The following is a 20,765-nucleotide window of genomic DNA, read 5'->3' as shown; positions in this document are numbered from 1 at the left end:
TATATACCCGCCCCCCTCCACCCTGCCCAATACCCTATTACTGTAGCACCTATGTGTCCACTTAGGTGCTGCTCAGTTAATACCAGTTTGCTGGAGAATATATCTGGTGCTTGTTTTTCCATTCTTGGGAAACTTCACTTAGTAGTATGGGTTCCAGCTCTAACCAGGAAAATATAAGATGTGCTGTATCACCGTTGTTTCTTAGAGCTGAATAGTACTCCATGGTATACATAGACCACATTTGATTAATCCATTCTTGGATATCTTACCCCTTTTTAAGTGTATAGTACAGCAGTGTCAACTGTGTGCACATGGTGTGCAACAGATCTCAAGAGCTTTGCATCTTGCAAAACTGAGACTCTAATTCCATGAAACAATGCCTCTTTCCCCCCACTCCACCCCCACCCCCTAGCAACCACCACTCAACTTTCTGTTTCTATGAATCTGACTACTGTAGACGCCTCACGTAAGTGGAATCACGCCGTGTTTGTTCTTCTGAGGCTGGCTTATCTCATCTCATATCATGTCCTCAACATCTACCCATGTTGTGGCACATGACAAGATTGCCTTCCTTTTTAAGGTAAATACTCCATTGTATGCATATAGCACATTTTCTTTCTCTTTCATCCGGGGAAGGACATTTAGGTTGCTTCTCACCCCTGGCTATTGTGAGTAATACAGCATGAACAAGGGTGTGCAAATACCTCTTCAAGATCCTATTTTCAGTTCTTTTGGAAAATATAAGCCAAAGTGGATTGCTGAGTCAGTTTTAATTTTTTGGGAAACCTCCATCCAGTTTTCAATAGCAGCTATATCAGTTTATATTTCTACCAACATATTTATAGCTTTTTTTTTAAAGGAAAAAATATAAACAAGATAACGTAAATAGTCTTATTTACTTACTCATTAAAAAATATTTATTGAGTGCCCACCCATGGCTAGGCAGAGGGGTACTATGTTGTACCAGACTAATCATTGCCTTCTTAGAGTTAGAGTGTGTTGGGGTAGACAATCAGTACACAAATAGACAAATAATTCCACCAGAGGAGTAAGAGAAGAGTTGATCTTAGCTGTGTTTGCAGGGAGAAAGTGGAGTCAGGGATTCCAGGGTGGAAATGGAGGCAGTAGCACCCCGTGGAGCCTTACCCAGGTCAGGCAGAAACCCACATTAGAAGCTTAGCTCTTATAAGGCTATGGGACTTTTGTAAAAAATTGAGGTGAAATTCACATAACATAAAATTAACCATTTTAATTGAACAGTTCAGTGACATTTAGTACATTCACAAGGTTGTGCAATCACTACCTCTATCTAGTTCCAAAATGTTTTCATTGCTCCAAAATAAAACCCATTAAGGGGTTGCTACCCATTTCTCCCCTCCTGCAGCCCCTCACAGCCACCAACCTGTTTGCTCTTTCTCTGGAGTTACATACTCTGGCTCTTTCTTATAAATGGAATCATGCAATATGTGGCCTTTTCCATCTGGCTTCTTTTGCTGAGCATAGTATTCTTAAGTTTCCTCCACGTTGTAGCACAGATCAGTACTCCATTCCTTTTCTTGGGTGAGTAATATTCTACTATATAGATGCACCCCATTGTGTTTCTCCATTTATCAGTTGATGGACATTGGGTTGCTTCTACCTTTTGCCTATTGCGAATAGTGCTGCTATGAAGATTGATATATAAGGGTTTGTTTGAGCCTCTGTTTTCAATTTTTGGGGGTGCTATGATGACAGACTTTTGTAGCTTGGAGATCACTCAGGTTCCATCCCTTTATAAGAGAGTTGCCACAGGGAGCTGGCAGAGCTTCAAACCTGAACCGGGGCTGGGACTTCCCGGCAGTGCTCCCACCACTACCACGTGCGCTATGGATTCACTTCCACGCCGTTCCCAGCCCGGCCAGGCCTGGATGCAACAAGGACTGAGCCAGGTACTATCTCATGCTCTGAATCGTTCTGAATCCCTATCCTCCTCCTTCCCCTAAAGACTACGACCACCTGCAAAGTCAGCCAGGCTGTGTCCAGGAGCCCCTGCCTTCTTGGGGCCGCCTGGCTCCTAGCTGTGGCTTCACGGGGCCTCTGGTGCCTGTCTCCCAAGGCTCTGCCTCTCCTCTGCTGCTCCTAAGGCAGAGTCAGCCTGTCCCTGGGGTTGGGTGTTGGGCTCTGACATCACAGCGGCCCCACATAAAGCCTTTTGTGAGGCGGCCACCTTTGCTCTGGGAACAATGACAGATGTTATGGGCCAGGAGAGGTGACCAGGGGAGAAACTCCTTTTGCAAGAGGAAAGCACCCCTCTGTCCTGCAGCTGATCTCCCCTAGTGAATCCCCGGGGCAGGGAAGAGGGACTTGCCCCGGGACTGGGGTCCAGGCCTCACTGACCAGGTGGTGGAGGAAGCCTGAGTCCTTGGTTCTGGGGCTCTGTTTTCAGATGCTTTCTATGTCAGGGTGAGTGATTTGTGAAACTCCAAGGATCACCGTCTGGCACCACATAGGAGTGCCATTGTTGGTAGAATTAAATATTACTATAAGCGAGGAAGGGGAAAACGGGAGAATGCAAGGGAAAGAAGAGTGGAGCCTGCAGAGCAGGCGACACAGAAAGAAAAGAAACTTTGCCCTGGGGGAGGGGGTCGTGCCTCCCAAGGGCCCCCCCCCCTCAGTTATCTCCCTCTGTCTTTGACCTTGAGGGGCTGGATTTTCTCCAGCATTTAAGCCTCTCTGGCACTTAGCAAAGAGCCCAGTGTGTGGTAGATGCACAGTAATGGGCCAATTAACGTACATGAACGATGTCCCCCGTTGGAACGAGGCTAGAATGCGGCATGCAGGGCTCACCAAGCCCAGGCCTTGGGGACCTTCCCTGGCTGAGACGGTAAATCACTTGTTGGGCGTCCAAGTAACGCTGTTACTTCTGGTCCGAACAGACTCAAAATGAAACACCAGCTGGTGGTTTGGATTCAACTCTACAAATAATCATGCTTTCTGCCTGGGTCACCCTGGCTTCAGGTCCTCAATTGCCTCATCAACAGAGGTAGCAAGAACTCTGTATTCACTTATTAGTCTAATGGACAGACTGGCCCGTGGCGGCCCAGGCCAGAGCTGTTTTGATTTTCTGCCGTGTTCCTCGGGCGTAACGTACCACTGGGGAACATCTGCATTATCTAATTTATTCCTTTGAAACATTTCATTTTGGCTGATTGCTGCTTAAAGGTCATTTCCAAATAAACATGGAATGAAAGGTCACTGTACCCAGCTGAAAAATTATCATAAAGTAGCTTTGGCCCCGCTCAATGCCAACGCTGGTCTGCTGGCCGGCAGAGCCTGTTCTTTTGGTCGCATGTGGCTAATTGTGTTGCCTTTTGCTTCTCGGCTCTGAACCTGGGGATGGAGGTTAGCAGTTGGAGGGCAGCAGGCAAAACCTCGTTGCAAATCTTTACTTACTGAAGTGCGGGCTAAGCTGCGGGGGGCCAGGAGATGGGGATTCAGTCATTCCCAGAAATCACCCAGGAGTGGTACAGGTTCTGGCTGGTACTGCTGGACAAGGCTGCTCCTGTCCCACATGAGTCAGAGGCTGGTAGAGGAAATCGTGGATTTGCTCAGCTGGATTCTGGAAGAACACACGAGGAGGGGAAATTATTGCAAAAGATCAGGGACGTTTTGCCTTTGTGTTTTCCAAATAGTAAAGAAGGGAAACAAAGCAAGGCTTGTTAGTTGACTGCCAGACCTGGGGCGTGTTCCTAGCGTAGACTGCACGGTGGATGGTTGTGTGCACTGAGAGGAAGGACCAGGCTGCAGGGAGAAAGGTGCGTTGGAGGCATCTGGTTTATTTTCTTTGTTGGCGTAGTCGGCAGGTAGATGCGGTGAGGGCTGTGGATGTGTCCCAGTGGGTTTTAACAAGGCGTTCGCCACGCCGCGTGGGCAAGCGGGGTGGGCTCGAGAGCTGCCCACAGGTGCCACGCCCCAGCCAGGTTGTGTCACAGCACAAGGAAGGGAATCTGCACACGAAGACAGGTTGCCATGGTGAGGAAAAAGAGTGTGGTCAGGAGGATCAAAAGGATGCAGGAGGAAAATAAAAGGGCACTGCGGGTCGGAGAGGGAAGGGAAGAACAGTGGAGGAACCAGAAGTGAAATGACTGGTTGGGAGAGTTGAGAGCGAGTGAGCACAGAGTGGCTTGCCCGGAGGATGCAGAACTCCGAGGGCTGGCGCACATTTAGAGCGGGCCAGAGGTTCTGTGCTGAGTGCTTTATGTGTACCCTCCTGACATCACACCAGCTCTGTGAGTTCGCCCATTTTACAGATGGTGATATGGAGACACCAGTCAATGAGAGGCAGAAGCACATTAGAATCCCGGCTGTCGGACGCCAGGGCTCACATGCCTAGCCTGTCCCATCTGCCTCTCCGAGGAGACAGCTGGTGTGTTAGTGTATAGAAAGGCCTCAAATGCTGGGGGAAGGATACCAATGGGGTCCCATTGACTACCTATCAGATTTGGGGGGGAGAAAAAGAATTCCCACTCACTGATAACGGAAGCGATATTTGGAGAACACCTTCTGGAGTGTAATTGGGCAATGTCTATCAAAATGGAACATGCACATGCCCCAGGAGCTGGCTTGTACTTCTTGGAATGGATCCTGTAGAAATATCCTCACTGGGGCTCAAAGATAGATGCCTAAGAATAGTCGTTAGAGCACGGTCTATTCGAGCAAAAGGTTAGAAACCTCCTCAGAGTACTTCAGACCAATTTGGATACTGCACAGCTCCACGACGGAGCCCCAGGTAGTGCAGTGAAGAAGGAAGAGGTAGAGTGGTATGGACCGCTTGGGAGGGTGTGTAGGATGTATTGTTAAGTGGAAAAAAACCAAGTTCCAGAGTAAGATATATATTATCAAATATAATCCTATAATTTAGTAATTATGCAATTGTATAGTTATCTATCATAATTTTATGTATGCTTATAAATGTGTATTTATGTAAGTAAATATACAGAAATACACATAACAAAATTTGAAATTATATATATCCATGTGCTTATATGTTTCTGTGTATATATCTATACAAACATATAGATATATGAATAGACTTGTGTGTATACGCGTGTGCGTATACACATCTGTATCCATCTGTATGTTTGTATATGCCAGGGAAACTTTTTGGAAGGAGATACGCCCAACTGTTACCAGTGGTTACCGCTCTTGGTGAAGATACAAAGGGGAGGGGACTTTACTTTTGACTTTATATCCCTTATGAATATAGGAAGGAAGGAAGGAAGGAAGGCAGGAGGGAGGGAAGGAGGAGAGATGGGAAGGAAACAAATGAATGGTGGGTATGGGTGACTTGTCCTTTTTTGTTGTCGTTCTTTTTGATATTTTCCCAATTGGAGAAGGAGGTTGAAGCACGAAATGAGCACGGGCCAGGCTGCGTAGACAGCGGCGTGTGCCACAGGGAAGTGGGCTTCTTGTCAGAGCACCCCGACCCCCAGTACAGTCCGGGAGAAGGAGGGGGTGGTGAGGCGTGGGCTGGGTCAGAGGGAGGATGGCTGGAGAAACTGATTTTCAGGTCTGAGGAGGGAAAGGTCCGGGAGGACCTGAATGCTGCCTGTAGGTGGGAGGGAAAAGATGTGTGAGGCCCCAGAGGCAAAACCAGAACAGTTGGGTGGAAGTTCCCCGAGAGAGACTCCACACTTCCCGTCGATCGGTAGCGGGGTCCCTGCACAGGTGGGGTCCGAGGAGAGGCTGCAGCTCAGCTTGTGGGCAGGGTGCAGAGGGTGTGGGCGGCTCAGCCTTCGACTCCAAGGAGCTAAGGCTCCACGTGTCTCTTCCCTGGCACACCACTCCCCGAGGGGCCCCAAGGTGTCGGTTGTGGGGCCGTGGCGGTGAGGATGCACCCCAGGAACCCCGGCCATTAGCGTGGGGGACGCCTCCTTCTCGCATCTTTCCATGGAGGTAGTGAACTACGAGCTTCGTAAGGCTGTTGTGGAGATGAGGCGAGTTGTGGGTTGCAACAGGTTAAGTACGTAGAATGGCACTTTCTGCAGGGAGAGTGTTAGCTGTTATGTGTAATTTTTTAAAGTTCCCGAGATAATCCTGAGACATCTCCTCTGGCCTCTTGACCCCAACCTGCAGCCTGGTACGTTGCGGCTCTCTGGTCTAAGACAGAAGGAGGTCTTTGAACCGATCAATTCATCGGTGAAGTTGGCAGATTTGCTTGTTAAGTGCCAACTATGCAGGTTCATTTATTTAGGTGCTAGGCTGGACAATATCGGCATTGTCTTTGTACCCAGGAGCCGATGTTCTCGTAGGGAGGACAGCCCTGACAAACACTGCAAGCCCTTGTCCCCACTGTTGACAACAAATAAATGAATTATTTACCAGTTATGTGCTTTCTTATGCTGATCCCAAACACACATCCCTGGCCATCCCTCTTTCATTCAGTGAATGTTTTTTCTTTTTTTTGAAACAGCGTCTTGTCCCATCACCCAGGCTCGAGTGCAGTGGTGTCATCACAGCTCACAGCAACCTCAAACTCCTGGGTTCCAGTGATCCTCCTGCCTCAGCCTCCCCAGTAGCTGGGTCTATAGGCATGTGCCACTACACCTGGCTAATTTTTTTCTATTGTTTTGTATACATGGGGGTCTTGCTGTGTTGCCCAGGCTAGTCTCAAACTTCTAACCTCAAGTGATCCTCCCGCCTACATCTCCCAAAGTGCCGGGATTATAGGTGTGAGCCACCACACCTAGTCCCATTCAGTAGGTATTTAATGATCACTTTTAAGTGTTTAAAAACAACCACACTGCACATTCTCTATGCTGAGCCATCATCTTATTGATGCCTCAGATTCCCAAAGTCCCTCTTTGCAGCGGATTATCTGATTCCCAAAGAGGAAGAAGGGGCTGCCTCTTCTCTCCAGGCTGGGCTGGCTCTGACACCCCCAAAAAGAGAGAAATTTGGTGGAAGGGTGCAACTGGGGCAGCTTAGCATGCTGATGTCTTGCCACTTCTCTGCTTTCGTGACTCACCTGAGAACTCGGGGGTCCCAGGTATGGCAGAGGAGTTCGTTTCTGATTCACAGGACCTCACACATAGCCAAGCTCAGTTCACTTCCTGGGGTGGAAGCCACCTTCTTCCAGCAGTGCACAGCTGCGGTCCAGATGTTCTTAGCCCTGCTGCGTGTCCCATACTTTATTTTAGACGTGCCATAACTGGAGAGGAGAGACTTCGGGGAGGAGCCGCAGTGGAGCCGGGAGTATCAGGAGATGGGACTGCTGTAGGGTTCAGAGGAAGAGCCTCAGAGAGGAAAATAAAGCTGAGAAAAGGCCCGTTAATGATCTCTGAGCACAGAACACATCACTGCGTGGAAGGTCGTGACTAGCTGTGGTCGGGCCTTGCTGAACAAAAGGTTTCAACTGTATCACAAGAGATTCAGGTGAGGCCAAGCAAAGTTAGATAGCAGAATTCTGCATTTTATTGAACCCAAGACTCTGCCAACCTAAGAATGCTCTATTATTTTGTGAACCACCAAGAAAGAAAAAGAAAAACATAATAGTGCAAAACTATTACTTGCTTACACTTGGAAAATTTAATTTTCACTTGATAAAAGAATTCCTTTAGACTTAGTTTTATTATATATTATGTATACACATAAAGGAAACTATACATAGATGCATGGGTATAAATATATATTTTACATGCACATAAAGGGAATATAATGCAATTGATTAGAAGAGGGAATCGCTCCCTCAAACGTCTTTATATTTGAGTCTGATGCTTCTCAATCACTTTTGAAGTCAGAGTACTCGCGGTAGTGTGTTTTATTCATACAGTATAGTTCTTGTCTAGAATATTGGTGATGTAGCATTTCTTAAAAGATTTCCTGAAGAACTAAAAGCTGTTGGTGCTAATCTTAACTTAAGCCATGTTTGTAGCTTTAAACCAAATATATGGAACAGCACTTCTGAGCTTGAGTATGCATCAGAATATTCTGGAGGGCTTGAATCACAGTCATTGGACCCTAGTCCTAAAGATTCTGTTCAACGGGCCTGAGATGGGGCTTGAGCATTTGCATTCTTTGCAAGCTCCGGGGTGGGCTGGGGCGGGGAGCTGATGTTGCTGGTCCAGGAACCACACTTTGAATAGCCCTGTTGGGGGCTGGTCCCCTCATAGCATCAGGAATGTTGCTGAAGACATCCAATTCCCTATTTCCCCTCAGTCTCCTGCGGGCCAATCTCCTACCCCATTGCTTCTCCTGGATTTTCTTCCTAATCTTTAAAACTGTCCTGAGAGATTTTTGCCGGTGCTTCTGATATTGGAGCATGATCGGGCCATGATGGCTCCTTCCCACCTGCCACCTGGCTGATGACCCTTGAAATATTCTTGCAAGATGAATCCAGATTTCCAAGATGCTAAATGGGGGGTGGGGGAGGGAAGAGAACACGCACCTTCAAATCGGCGGCATACAGTGGTTAGCGTCTCTACACGCCTGCAGGGAGGGTGAGACCCAGGCCAGCCTGGAGGCAGAGGTGGGGGCTTCCTCGGGGTCCATGTGCCTTCTGGGGCTCCTCAGACAGTAGACAGCACCTGCTCGCAGCAGGGAACAGAGCTGCAAGTGCCCCGTGCGCTGTGGCCTCATGCCTTCTGCTACGAAGGCTGCGGATTGAGCCAGATGGTTTACTTTGGTGAGTCTAACGTAACTACCCAGTCCTTTTTTTCTTTTCAAACAATGCTATTAGAAAGCCTCTGATGTCATTAAGCATGGCACACTAATAAAAAGGCAAAAGGCCTTCCTTGCACTCTGTGGGTTAAATAATAAAGAACAGCTGTAACTGGAGGGGCAGATGGCATGAGCTCCCGGCAGCTGGGGACTGCTTGTCTTCATTAGTGTCATTGGCAGAGGAGACACGGGGTGGGTCCTTAGGTCACCCAGCAGGTTCTCTGCAGGAGCCTGCAGGGATCAACTTGGCCTAGTTTCCAAGACTCCAACAAACTCCCCGGCAAGCAGAAGCTCCCTCGTGCCTCCTTTTCGTTCTTATTTCCCTGAGTGTCTCTCCTTTGTCTAAGCCGGTGGTTCCTGACTGGGGGCTGTTGTGACCCTCCAGAGACACTGGGCAACGTCTGGGGACATTCTCGGTTGTTGCCCCGGGGAGGAGGGTTTCTGCTGGTATCTGGCGGGCAGAGGCCAGGGACGCTGCTAAACAACCTACTGTGCACAGGACGGCCCCAGCACAAAGAATGTCAGCGGTGCTGTGGCTGAGAAATCGCAGTCACATAATAAGCAAAGCGACTCCTGCGTTCAAGATGCTGCTCTGGTCTGATGCCTCCTCTCTCTCGAAATCTGGAAAAGAGAAGGAGGAGAGGGAATGAAATGACTCTTTAGGCGGCGATCACCGCCGCTTTCTTGCAGCGTGATGTTACAAATGGTCATAAAAGCTGTAATGTACTTGGCACGGCTTTTGGATGGTTTCCCCTGAAACTGAAACGATAAAAGAAATAGCACACACACAGACTCACCCCCTGCATGAGGAACAGACTTCGTCCAATAACCCCGTGCTCCTCACACTTGGCTGTGCAGGCGGATGGCCCCGGGAATCTGGTTGGAATCTGGGTTCCGATTCACCGGGTCGGGGTGAGGGGGCCCCAAGATCCCGCATCTTTGACAGGCTGTCACGTGCTGCCAGTGCACTGCAAGTGCACACAGACCACAGACCACACACTGAGTAGCAAGGCACCAACCTGACCTTTGGCCTTCCTAAGCCCGTGGAGGGACTGTGCTTGTGACACCCACTGTGCCTTTAAGTGCAGATAATGGGGAAACCCTTTGCGAAGCTGTGTGTGTTCGTGGCCAGCTTCCCTTCGCACACGCGGGATGTGGTGCAGAGCGAACAGCTCATCCTGCCTTGCCCAGAACTGCTCCAATTAAAACCAAAAGTCCCGCATCCCAGGAAACCCCTCAGTTCTGCGTGAACGGGGACGGTGGTCACCCTGTCAAGCCTGGCAGTGTCCCCAGGGGCAAGGTAAGGCTGGACCTTTCCAGCCTCCTTTCCCGAGGAAGGCTCTGACATCCAGCGGTGGGGACTCGAGACGGGTGCTCAATTTACGTAGTTATTTTGTTTCTTGCCTTTTCTATTCTGGGAATAGAATAAGCGATGCTGTTAGGTTATTAGGTATGAAATGTCAGATTTCCTTAAGTGCTAAGTTTGACAGTTGATATCTCCGACATTTCACTTTGATACTGCTTGTTTTATTTTTATTGTGAAGGTACATCCTCAGTCTTTCAAACGCACATTTTGGCTTATGATTATCTTTCACATTTTTTTAAGACGAATTTTTGTGAAACCACGGATAAGTGAAAAATTCATGTTATTTTCGAGTGGGTTACATTGTCCAACAATATCAGACCATTTGAAACAAATTGGGCAAGTTAAAGAAGCTGGATAGATGGGTACCGCATGAATTAAATGAGCATCGGGAGAGAAATCTTCTTGAAGCTTAACCTTTCTTTGCTGTCACGACATAAAGGTGAACCATTTCTACACTGTATTGTCACGTGTGATGAAAAATGGATTCTTTGTGATAATCGCAAGCATGTGGCACAATGGTTGGATAAGGATTAAGTGCTTAAACACAGTCCAAAACTGAATATTTATCCAGAAAAGCTAATGGTGTCTGTTTGGTGTTATCCACTACAGCTTCATGAAACCTGGTCGATCGATTACAGTGCATGTCTACTGCAACTAACTGGATGAAATGATGAGGAAGCTTGTGATTATATAGCCAAGCTTGGTCATTAGAAACAGGCCAGTCCTCTTGCAAGACCACATGTTGCACAAACATTGCTGCTCAAACTACAGAAGCTGGACTTGGAAACTCTCTGTCATCCACCATATTCACCAGACCTTGCACCAACTGACCACCACTTCTTCCAGGCTTTGGACCACTTCTTGCAAGGAAAAATATTCCATTCTCAACAAGCTGTGGAAAATGCCTTTCGAGATTTCATCACCACTCGATCTCCAGGCTTCTTTGCTGCTGGCATTAACAAGCTACCGTTAAGATGGCAAAACCATGTTGATAGTTTAGGCACATACTTTGATTAATTGTATTGCTTCTTTGAGATATAGTTAACTAAACTTTCGATTCAAAATCGGACATTTCATATTTAATGACCTACATACACACTCCACTTCCTAACATTGGGGCACATTTTGTGTCCCCAGAAGGATCGTGTTTCTCTTGTTCCAACTGTAATTTGTGTTCTCCAACAACAGGTCCCTCAGCTCCTATCTTTTCTCCTCCCCATACCCCTTTCCCATAGCTTCCAGATTCTTCCCCAGATCCTCCTGTGAGTAGGCCATGCCCCGGCTCTAAACCTTCTAGTATCTCCTGACTGATACAGTTCCCAAGGCTGTTGCCCTCAAGGGAATCAGTTTTGTGGCGGGTAGAAAAAAGTGGGAGATGTTTCCAACTTTTAAATAGCTTATATTCTCAGTGGGTGAGAAATATGCATAAATCATCTTTTAAAAAAAGGTCTAAGGCCAGGCGTGGTGGCGCATGCCTGTAGTCCCAGCTGCTACTCGGGAGGCTGAGGCAGGAGGATTGCTTGAGCCCAGGAGTTCAAGGCTGCAGTGAGCTATGATCATGCCACTGCTCTTTAGCCTGGGCAAAAGAACAAGACCCTGTCTCTAAATATAACAAAAACCAAAACCAAAAAGTTTCAAGATTTTATAGAATTAAGGGCTACAATGCTAGATGGACTATAGGGTCTGTGTGGATGTGGATTTGCAGGTGAGTTGAAGCAGAATCAGTAGGCCTGCTGTCTGAAACTCCTCTCTGCAGTGGCTCGGCCAATTTCCACGCAGTTGGACAAATACTCCTGGTTTATATCTACCTCTGTGCTTTTGTTTAAACGGGTCTCTGCAGGAAGAATGCCCCATCCTTTGCTCTCTGCCTACCCCCATCCTTCATGTCCTATAATTATCCTGTCCTCCCCCTACCTCCATTGACTCTTCCAGCCCTTAACGATCTCTGCTCTAGCTGGCACGTAATTGGCATGGCCCTGGATTCCAGCTGAGTGGTAACCACAGTCTGGCCCAGCGGGGGCTCAAAGAAGGGGACCCCCTTCCAGAGAAGAGAATGAATAGGCATGAAGGGGAGGGGATCACCTCCGTGTGCTCCCCCCAGGTCTCCTGCCTGCCCAATCACCTAACGTCTCACCAGCCTCCTGGAATAGCAGCTGCACTGGCTTCTTTGATTAATCTTGGGCATGGGTGTTGTTGAGATCACGTGCTATAAATCTGGCTTATGAGTGTACCCTGTAAAAATGAATGGTCTTAGATCCTTTTGTAGTTCATAAGTGTGCTGATTGGGTTTTCACATGCATGTGTGAGAGGTGCCTCCCTCAATCTCGTTGTCCAATGTGGAAAAAAAAATTGTCTTAAAAATGTGGGTCACCAATCACTTATTTAACAAATACTTAAGTGACTTCTCTGTTCAGCAGAGGGATAACATACCTGCATTGTACTTCCCTTTACAACCGAAGAACCTAATTGGTGTATATGTTAGAACAGCAGTGGACAAGGGTTGGGGGCTGCTTACATAGTTTACTGTTTTGAGACAGGATATATTCACATTAGTGTTTTCCTTGTTTCTCAAAGCCATGGACTGTGTGTTTCATTTATTCTTTACCCCCCTGCGGCAGCGATTTCCACCCGTGGGTTCCTGAGCTTGAAGGGACTGCCTGGTGTCACATTTATCAAAAATCATTAATATTTCCAAAAGCCAAAGGAGGCAAAGGCAAATTAAACTCCAATTTCTTTGCTTTTGGCTGGAGTGACAGCCTCTCTGTTCTGTAGCCCTGGTGTTTCATGCTGACCTGACCCTCTGATCGGTGGCTATATCGGTGTGTTTTTGATGAATAAAAAAATGGGGAAAAGAATTAATTCTTAGCCAACGCGGTTTGCTTGACAAAACTCTTTCAAACTGTTTGGGAGGGGTGGTTATTAATTCAATCTCTGTTGCTTGTAACAGAATCCCTGAAACTGGGTAAATTAGAAAGAACAGGAATTTACTTCTTGCAGTTGTGGAGGCTGAGAAGTCCAAGGTCAAGGGGCCGCATCTGGTTACAGCCTTCCTGCTGGTGGGGACTCTGCAGAGTCCTGAGCGGATGCAGGGTGTCACGCGGAGAGGGGCTGAGCGTGCTCACATGCTAGCTGAGGTCTCTCCTCTTATTAAGTCGCCAGTTCCCCTCCCATGGTAACCCATTAACCCATTAATTCACACATCTGTGAGTGGATCAGTTCATTGGCGAGGGCAGAGCTCTCATGATCCAAGAACCTCTTAAAGGCCCCCCTCCCTCAGTACTCACACTGGGAACCAGTGTCAACATGAGTTTCGGAGGGGACATTTAAACCACAGCAGTGGGGTCAGAGAAATCGTAACGGATGGCCTATAGTGAGCACAGAGCTGCTTACATGGCAGACAATTCAATGCTTGTTACAATTAACACAAAGTGGATTTTGCTATTAACATGGACCACAGGTACTTCCCCACTATGGCTGTGGAAGGTTCTGGAAGAACTCAGTATAGCCTTTTCAAGCTCAGAGCAGGCACCTTGGGAGACAGCATTGTAAAGTCCAACTTCTAGGTGGCTCCCCAGTGGCTGCTTCCGGTACGTGTCAGGGCCCTGTGTAAATCTCCACTTTTTGTGCTTTTTCTGGGGCTGGAGGGAGGAGAAAAGGAGCCTTAGGCCTGGACGCTTTGCCCTGAACTTGTGGTTCTCTGGCAGCATCTGGGCAGCATGTGGGATGGCCAGAAAAACAGGGCCTCTGCTGGGTGGTGAGGGTCCCCAGGTCTGTAGGTTTCTGAGGGCTCAGATGTCCTGTCTGCACCAAGGCCCCACCAACCATCTGTCGGTGACACTGATAGGAAAGAGACATGAACCTGCCATGGTGACAGGCAGGCCCCAGGGGCTCTAAGGAGGACCCAGTGCATGTGGGTGGGAGAGAGGCCTGGAGGAGGAGACCTTCCTGGGGCCTTTGGTCCCTATCATATGGTGACGGGCTCATTCTGCAGCTGGCCTGCTAAAGGGCTAATGAGGTGAAGAAAATTCTCGGGAAATGATTGATTAAAACAAATTGTGGAAAGTTTCAAGGGAAACCGGCTTTCCAGAGAGCTGGGTGTTTTAAACATCCAGGTGGCTTTGGATATGAGCCCAGAGAGTCTATGTTTTAGATCAAGAGTCTTGTGCTGAAAGTCAGGAGTCCCAGTTTCTTGATTGGGTTTCATTGCTGACTTTAGGACTTACTGTTGAAGCTCAATGAGCCTTATTTTCGCCGTTCAACCATTCATTATACCTTATTAAAATATATTTAAATGATAAAAGGAACATATTATAGCAAGGGTGGGAAACCTATACTCTCATCATCCAAAGAAAGCCCCAACTACTTTAATTGGTACAAATTTCCTTCCAGTCTTCTGTCACTTGCATATTTTTTTTATTGTTGCAATAACAAATGACATCTATTTTTGTATATTGCTTTTTTCACAAAACCTTACATCATAAAGATTTCCTATAGTGTTATGGTGTTTATCATTTTACTAACTGCATAAAAGTCCATTGCATTTATGCTTTGTAATGTATTTAACTAATTTCATTTTGTTGAGCATTAAGGTGATCAATATCTTTGTCCCCTCATATTTTGAGTAGTTTTATTAAGCAAGTTCCTGGGAAACAAATGGTTGGGTCAACTCCATTAGGAAGTGCAGCGGGCACAGGGCAATTTGCAGGGCTCTGTCATTCTATTTAATTAGACAAATGATTTTTTCAGTGCCTTTTATATGTCAGGCTTTCTGTCTATATCATTATCTGTTGCAAGCCACCATTGAGGTTTCCTGGATATGTAGCAAGACTGTAAAGCCTTGATTTTAGGTAAAAGGCCAGTGTGAATCTGTGTAAAGTCTCAATGACATATTGTTTAAAAAACAGTTGTAGGCTGGCGCGGTGGCTCACGCCTGTAATCCTAGCACTCTGGGAGGCCGAGGTGAGAGGATTGCTTGAGGCCAGGAGTTTGAGACCAGCCAGAGCAAGTCTCTATTTTCTGTCTCTACAAAAAATAGAAAAATTAACTGGGTGCGGTGATTTTGCACCTGTAATCCCAGCTACTCGAGCGGGAGGCTGAAGCAGGAGGATCTCTAGCGCCCAGGAATTTGAGGTTGCAGTGAGTTATGATGACGCCACTGTACATTAGTGTGGGCAACAGACTCTGTCTCAAAGAACAGAAACAAAACAAAACAGTACTCCAAGACCAAGGAGCCAACAGAAATGAAATAAAAATAGTTATAGAAGTCTTACCATGAAAATAACTATAGTCCCCACAGCGCTCAGTTTCAGGATGTGTTAAGACCTGGGCCGGGAGTGCCAGCTGTTTGTCAGAGGGAAGTCCTTGGAAGGTTTTTATTAGCTTTGGTATTCTGACCCATTCCCCTGTAGTCTTGCTTACAATAATCATTTTCATGGTTGAGCTGCAAAGCTGTGACTCTAATCCGACAGCCTGGGGTGATTGGGAGCTCACAGACGTGTGGGACGTGGGAGAAATGGGGCCGATGGCGGGTGTGGCACCTGCCCTGGCGCTGGCACGTCCTAATCAGCTCCACGGCCGGGGCTCATGGTGCCTCCGTCTGCCCAGGGAGGGGCTCCAACCAGATGCTTTCAGCGGTTCTCCCCAGGACTAAATCCTGCGGCGGAAGCTACAGGACCCTTCAGCATGGTTTGCTAGGGCTGCCTTAGCCAAGTACCATGGACTGGGTAACTTAGACAACAGAAATGTACTCTCTCACAGTTCCAAAGGCCAGAAGTCCAAATCCAAGGTGTGGTCAGGCTGGGTTCCTTCTGCACACCCGTAAGGGAAAGATCTGTCCAGGCCTCTCTCCTTGGCTGGTTGTAGATGGCTGTTTTCTTTCTAGATCTTTCCATAGTGTCTTCCCTGTATGCACATCTGTGTCCAACTTTCCTCTTTTTATGAGGACACCAGTCATATCGGGTTAGGGCCCTAATGACCTCTCCTTAGCTTGATTACCTCTGTAATGACCCTCTCTCCAAATGAGGTCACGGTCAGAAGTCCTGGGGGTTAGGATTTCACCATACGAATTTTGTCCGGGAGACACAGCTCACCCCAGAACAAGCCCAGTGCGAACTGGGCCACAGTCACCAGAATTAGGAGCCCTGGCTGACCCACTGCTAGGTTGTGATAGTCCCACATTAGCACAGAGAGGTGGTATGTGTTTGTTTTGAAAATTAAGGACATGGGCCAGCGCGGTGGCTCACGCCTGTAACCCTAGCACTCTGGGAGGCCGAGGCGGGCGGATTGCTCGAGGTCAGGAGTTCGAAACCAGCCTGAGCAAGAGCGAGACCCCGTCTCTACTAAAACTAGAAAGAAATTAATTGGCCAACTAAAAATATATAGGAAAAAAAAATTAGCCAGGCATGGTGGTGCATGCCTGTAGTCTCAGCTACTCGGGAGGCTGAGGCAGAAGGATCGCCTGAGCCCAGGAGTTTGAGGTTGCTGTGAGCTATGCTGACGCCATGGCACTCTAGCCCGGGCAACAGAGTGAGACTCTGTCTCAAAAAAAAAAAAAAAAAAAAAATTAAGGACACAAAAGAAGTCCTTAAATATGATAAAGCCTTTGTTCCAAGTTAATGGCCCAATGCTTTCAGTCTGTAACCCGGCACTGTTTTGCTGCATCAATAAATCAGAGAATCGGAGCATTCACCCTGGAAAGGGACCTCAGGGGTCACCTGGCCCAACTCTGGCATTCCGCAGGTCCTCAGAGGAAAAGGGACGGGCCCAAGGTCGCCCAATGGGTTATTGGCAAAACCAGGGCTCACGCTGCCGTGCCCTGGTTCCTTGTCCCATGCCCGTGTGCTTCTTCCTTTATTGCTTTCTGTCGCTGCCGCCACCCTGGGGAAGGAGATGGCAGGTCCTCAAGCCGGAGGGCATCTGCGGCTTAAGTGAAAAATACCTCCCTCAGTGCTCACCGGAGCGCTGTCATGCACAAACCCACAGATCGAAGGTTGTTCCGAGCAGGAGCTCAGGCTTCCGAGAGGGCTCTCTGGCTAGGAGGTATTATATTACTATTTTTTATTCACCCTCCGCAGCAGTGTTTTGGGAGAAATTTAAAACGATGGGTTTCTGGATGAGGTTTCCCTACAGTGATTTGTCAGGGCGGGGGTGGAGGCGGGAGATGGAGGGGTGGGTGTGAAGGCGGCAGGCGGGAAGGCTGGCAGGAAACAGACAGTGGCTCTTTCAGGGCGGTGGATGGACCACTCAGGAAAACAGAGCGCCCAGTCAGACGCCAGGAGATTTGCGCACCTGTCTACCTGTGCAGCCTTTCTGCTCTTGTAGGAGGAGGGGGGAGGTGTGGTTGAGTATTTTGCTCAGGGAAATTTCTGGCACTTGGGGACTTCCCCCCCTTCCTCGTGGTAGAAATGAAAGGAGTTAGGGTGTGTTCATTTCCTAGGGCTGCCATAACAAAATACTACAAAATGCCACAATCGAGGGGGCTTAATGCTACGGAGATTTATTCTCTCACAGTTCTGGGGGCCAGAAGTCCAAAATCAAAATGTCATGGGGGCCTGGCGCAGTGGCTCACGCCTGTAATCCTAGCATTCTGGGAGGCCGAGGCGGGAGGATGGCTCGAGGTCAGGAGTTCGAAACCAGCCTGAGCAAGAGCGAGACCCCGTCTCTACTATAAATAGAAAGAAATTAATTGGCCAACTAATATATATAGAAAAAATTAGCCGGGTATGGTGGCGCATGCCTGTAGTCCCAGCTACTTAGGAGGCTGAGGCAGGAGGATTGCTTGAGCCCAGGAGATTGAGGTTGCTGTGAGCTAGGCTGATGCCACGGCACTCACTCTAGGCTGGGCAATAAAGCGAGACTCTGTCTCAAAAAAAAAAAAAAAGATGTCATGGGGCCATGCTGTCTCTGAAGGCTTCAGGGATAAGGGTCCTTCCTGGCCATTTCCAGCTTCTGGTGGCTCCAAGTGTCCCTTGCCTTGTGGCCACATCACTCCAGTCTCTGCTTCTGTCTTCCCATAGCCTTCTCCTCTTCTGTCTCTTACAAGTAACATGTTGTTGGATTTAGGACTCACCTGGTTATTTAATTAATTTATTTATTTAATGTTATTTAGTTACATCTCTAGATCTTATTTAATTACATCTGCAAAGGCCCTTTATTAATACAAGGTGACAGTCACAGGCAGGCACTGGGGGGTTTTGGGATTTGAGCATCTCTTTTTGTGGCCACTATTCAACCCACTACACAGGGCCTCTCTGATGACCTCACATGACAACCACACGTAGCCAGCCCTGGCCTTGTTTCTGCCCAGCTCTGTCTGACAGTGTCTGCAGGACCTTGGGGTCTGCTCCCCTCTCGACTTTGGACAGTTGAGGGGCCAGTTCCCGCCTTGGGATGTGATCCTTACTCCCTCCCCACCATCCCATCATCTCATGCCCTAGGGGTGATGCCCTAGGTCTCATGCCCTAGGGGTGATGGTGATGGAGACCCCCCTCCTCCCTGGGAAATCCGGGTACCCTTTCACAGTCACTGCCATCAGCCCTCGAGGAGCCTCAGCTAGTTCCCACTAGTCTTGAGTCTTGTTTCTGCTCCCAGTCTGAGAGACGAATAAAGTTTCTTGGAATTCTGGCTCCTTCCTCGTTCCCTGGAGCCTCTTAGGATCTTTGCAGGCCCCTAAAGAACTGCTTTTTCAGGACTCCTCCCGTATTGCACCAAACACATGAAAGTGCTCCCACATTCCACACTAAGTACTTTTGTTCCCCATAAAATAATCAAGAAGATTTTTATAATTTTGCTTTTGAAATTATTTGGCCCTAAGCATATTTAATATATGATTGGCAGTGGATTTTTGGCCACCATTGTGCATACTTAGGAATTTTCTTGAAGTGAGAAAAACTAAGCCTCTGATTGTTTTTCGAATGTAATTAAATTTCCATGAATGCCAAAGTCAACAATTAACAAGGTTTTATAGACATTTAGTTAAACATTTATTAATTTAGATTTCTACAGGATTTTTTTCCCCTTTTGAGCCAATGTCTATTTTTTTTTTTCTTTTCTTAACCATTCCCTACACTTCTGGAGAGCTTGGAGACCCCAGAGACTGGCCCACGAGTTTCTGATTGCAGAGATGGTCTTGCCTTTTTCATCATTGCCACTAGGAATTGGAATTTCTCCTTCTGGAATCCCAGGGTTCCTGGGACAGGGTGTCCAATCCCTGTTTCCAGGCCCCTGGGGTTTGCTGCTGCTGCCCTCCCTGGGCTCCTTAGAGTAGGACTTTGGGCTCTGGCTGGTGGTCATGCATGTGGGCGTACTCCATCCAGAGCCTTCTACTTCCAAAATTCTCTGTGGACCTTTCTTGCTGAATAACCAACCCTGCCTTATTTTCCCATTTTGACATTATGACCTTCTTCCCTTCTGGTCCTGCCACCTCGGGCCTAGGGACATGACCCAGCCCTGAAGGAACTGGGCTTGTTTAATGCTCTGTTGTCACGCCTTGAGATTCCTAATAACCTTATCTTTGAACTTGTGTTTCGTAAGCAGAGTCTGGCAGGACAAGGGAGCCTGCACGTTGGCAGAAGAAAGGAAAAGGCTTTGCACTCTAGTCCCTTTAATAGCACTTTTCTTTCCTGCCTTTTGAACAAGGGACTTCCCATTTGCACCAGGCCCCACAAATTATGCAGTCAGTCCTGCCTCGTGATAACTGCAGAGGAGGACCCTGCTTGCCTGGATCCCGCTGACTCACCAGGCCACTGGAGAAGGGTGGCCATGAGATTAGATACTTGCAGGCAAAAGGAAGTGTGTTACTTTTTTACGGCTGCTGTAACAATTGACCCCACACATTGTGGCTTAAAAAAAATACAAACTTATTATCTTATAGTTCTAGAGGTCAGAAGTCCTCAAAATCAAGGTGTCTGCAAGGGTGCATTCCTTCTGGAAGCTCCAGGGAGTGTCCGTGTACTTGCCTTTTTCAGATTCTAGAGGCCGCCTCCATTCTTTGGCTGCCTGCTGGTGGCTGCATCGCCCCAACCTCTGCTTTTGACCTGGTCACACCTCCTCCTCTTGGTCTGACTCTGTTGTTCTGCTCTTTTTCCTGTTTGCTCCCTTATGATTATATTGGGGCCCACCGATGTAAGCCAGTGTAATCTCCCCATCTTGAGATCCGAAATTGAATCACACCAGCAAAGACCTTTTTGCCAGGTAAGGTGACATTTTCTCAGGTTTCAGGGATTAGGATGAGGACGTCTTTGTAGGGTACAGAGGGTGCGTGACTGTGACTAGCAGGGCAAGGTATTTGTTCTCCTGCTTAAATCTCTGCATATTCACCCAGGGCACATATGGGTTTTTTGGATTCCCGAGCTTATATGATTTTGAAGGTTTTCTTTAAGAAAAGAAAGAAATTTAGTTATAAAAATGAATGTTACTTTAGAATGAGAAGGAAATCACAAGTTCCTAGACCTTAGATCCAGGTCCTTTCCTTCTGAAGTCTTCTGATAATTTATCAGAAGATCAATTAGATAGAACACTCTCCACTCCAGCAATGGCCTTGCAGGTGAGGCCTGGGCTTGGCTGCATTGGCACTCACGGTCAGGTTCTCTCTCCACCAAAGGAAGGAGGTTGGCGCCTGTGGGTATGTCCTCGCTAGCTACAGTGACTCACTGGCTTCCTGCAGTGGAAGGCATGGATGTTTCATGAGGAATAACAAAAAGAA

The 20,765-nt window shown here is 47.7% G+C and overlaps 1 protein-coding gene and 1 non-coding gene across 2 annotated transcripts in view; both read left to right on the top strand.

The window, feature by feature from the left end:
* The window catches only part of SLC39A11 (solute carrier family 39 member 11), a 387,039-nt gene that overhangs the window by 43,654 nt on the left and 322,620 nt on the right, over positions 1 to 20,765 (top strand). The window lies entirely within an intron of this gene.
* Positions 12,318 to 12,422, top strand: LOC142862362 (small nucleolar RNA U13). The gene has a single exon (XR_012913421.1). It is a non-coding gene; the product is annotated as a small nucleolar RNA U13 (small nucleolar RNA).

Source organism: Microcebus murinus, chromosome 18 (genome assembly GCF_040939455.1).
Source record: "Microcebus murinus isolate Inina chromosome 18, M.murinus_Inina_mat1.0, whole genome shotgun sequence".
Taxonomy (NCBI): Eukaryota; Metazoa; Chordata; class Mammalia; order Primates; family Cheirogaleidae; genus Microcebus; species Microcebus murinus.
The sequence above is the reverse complement of the archived record's forward strand: the minus strand, read 5'-3'. Positions and strand labels throughout refer to the sequence as shown.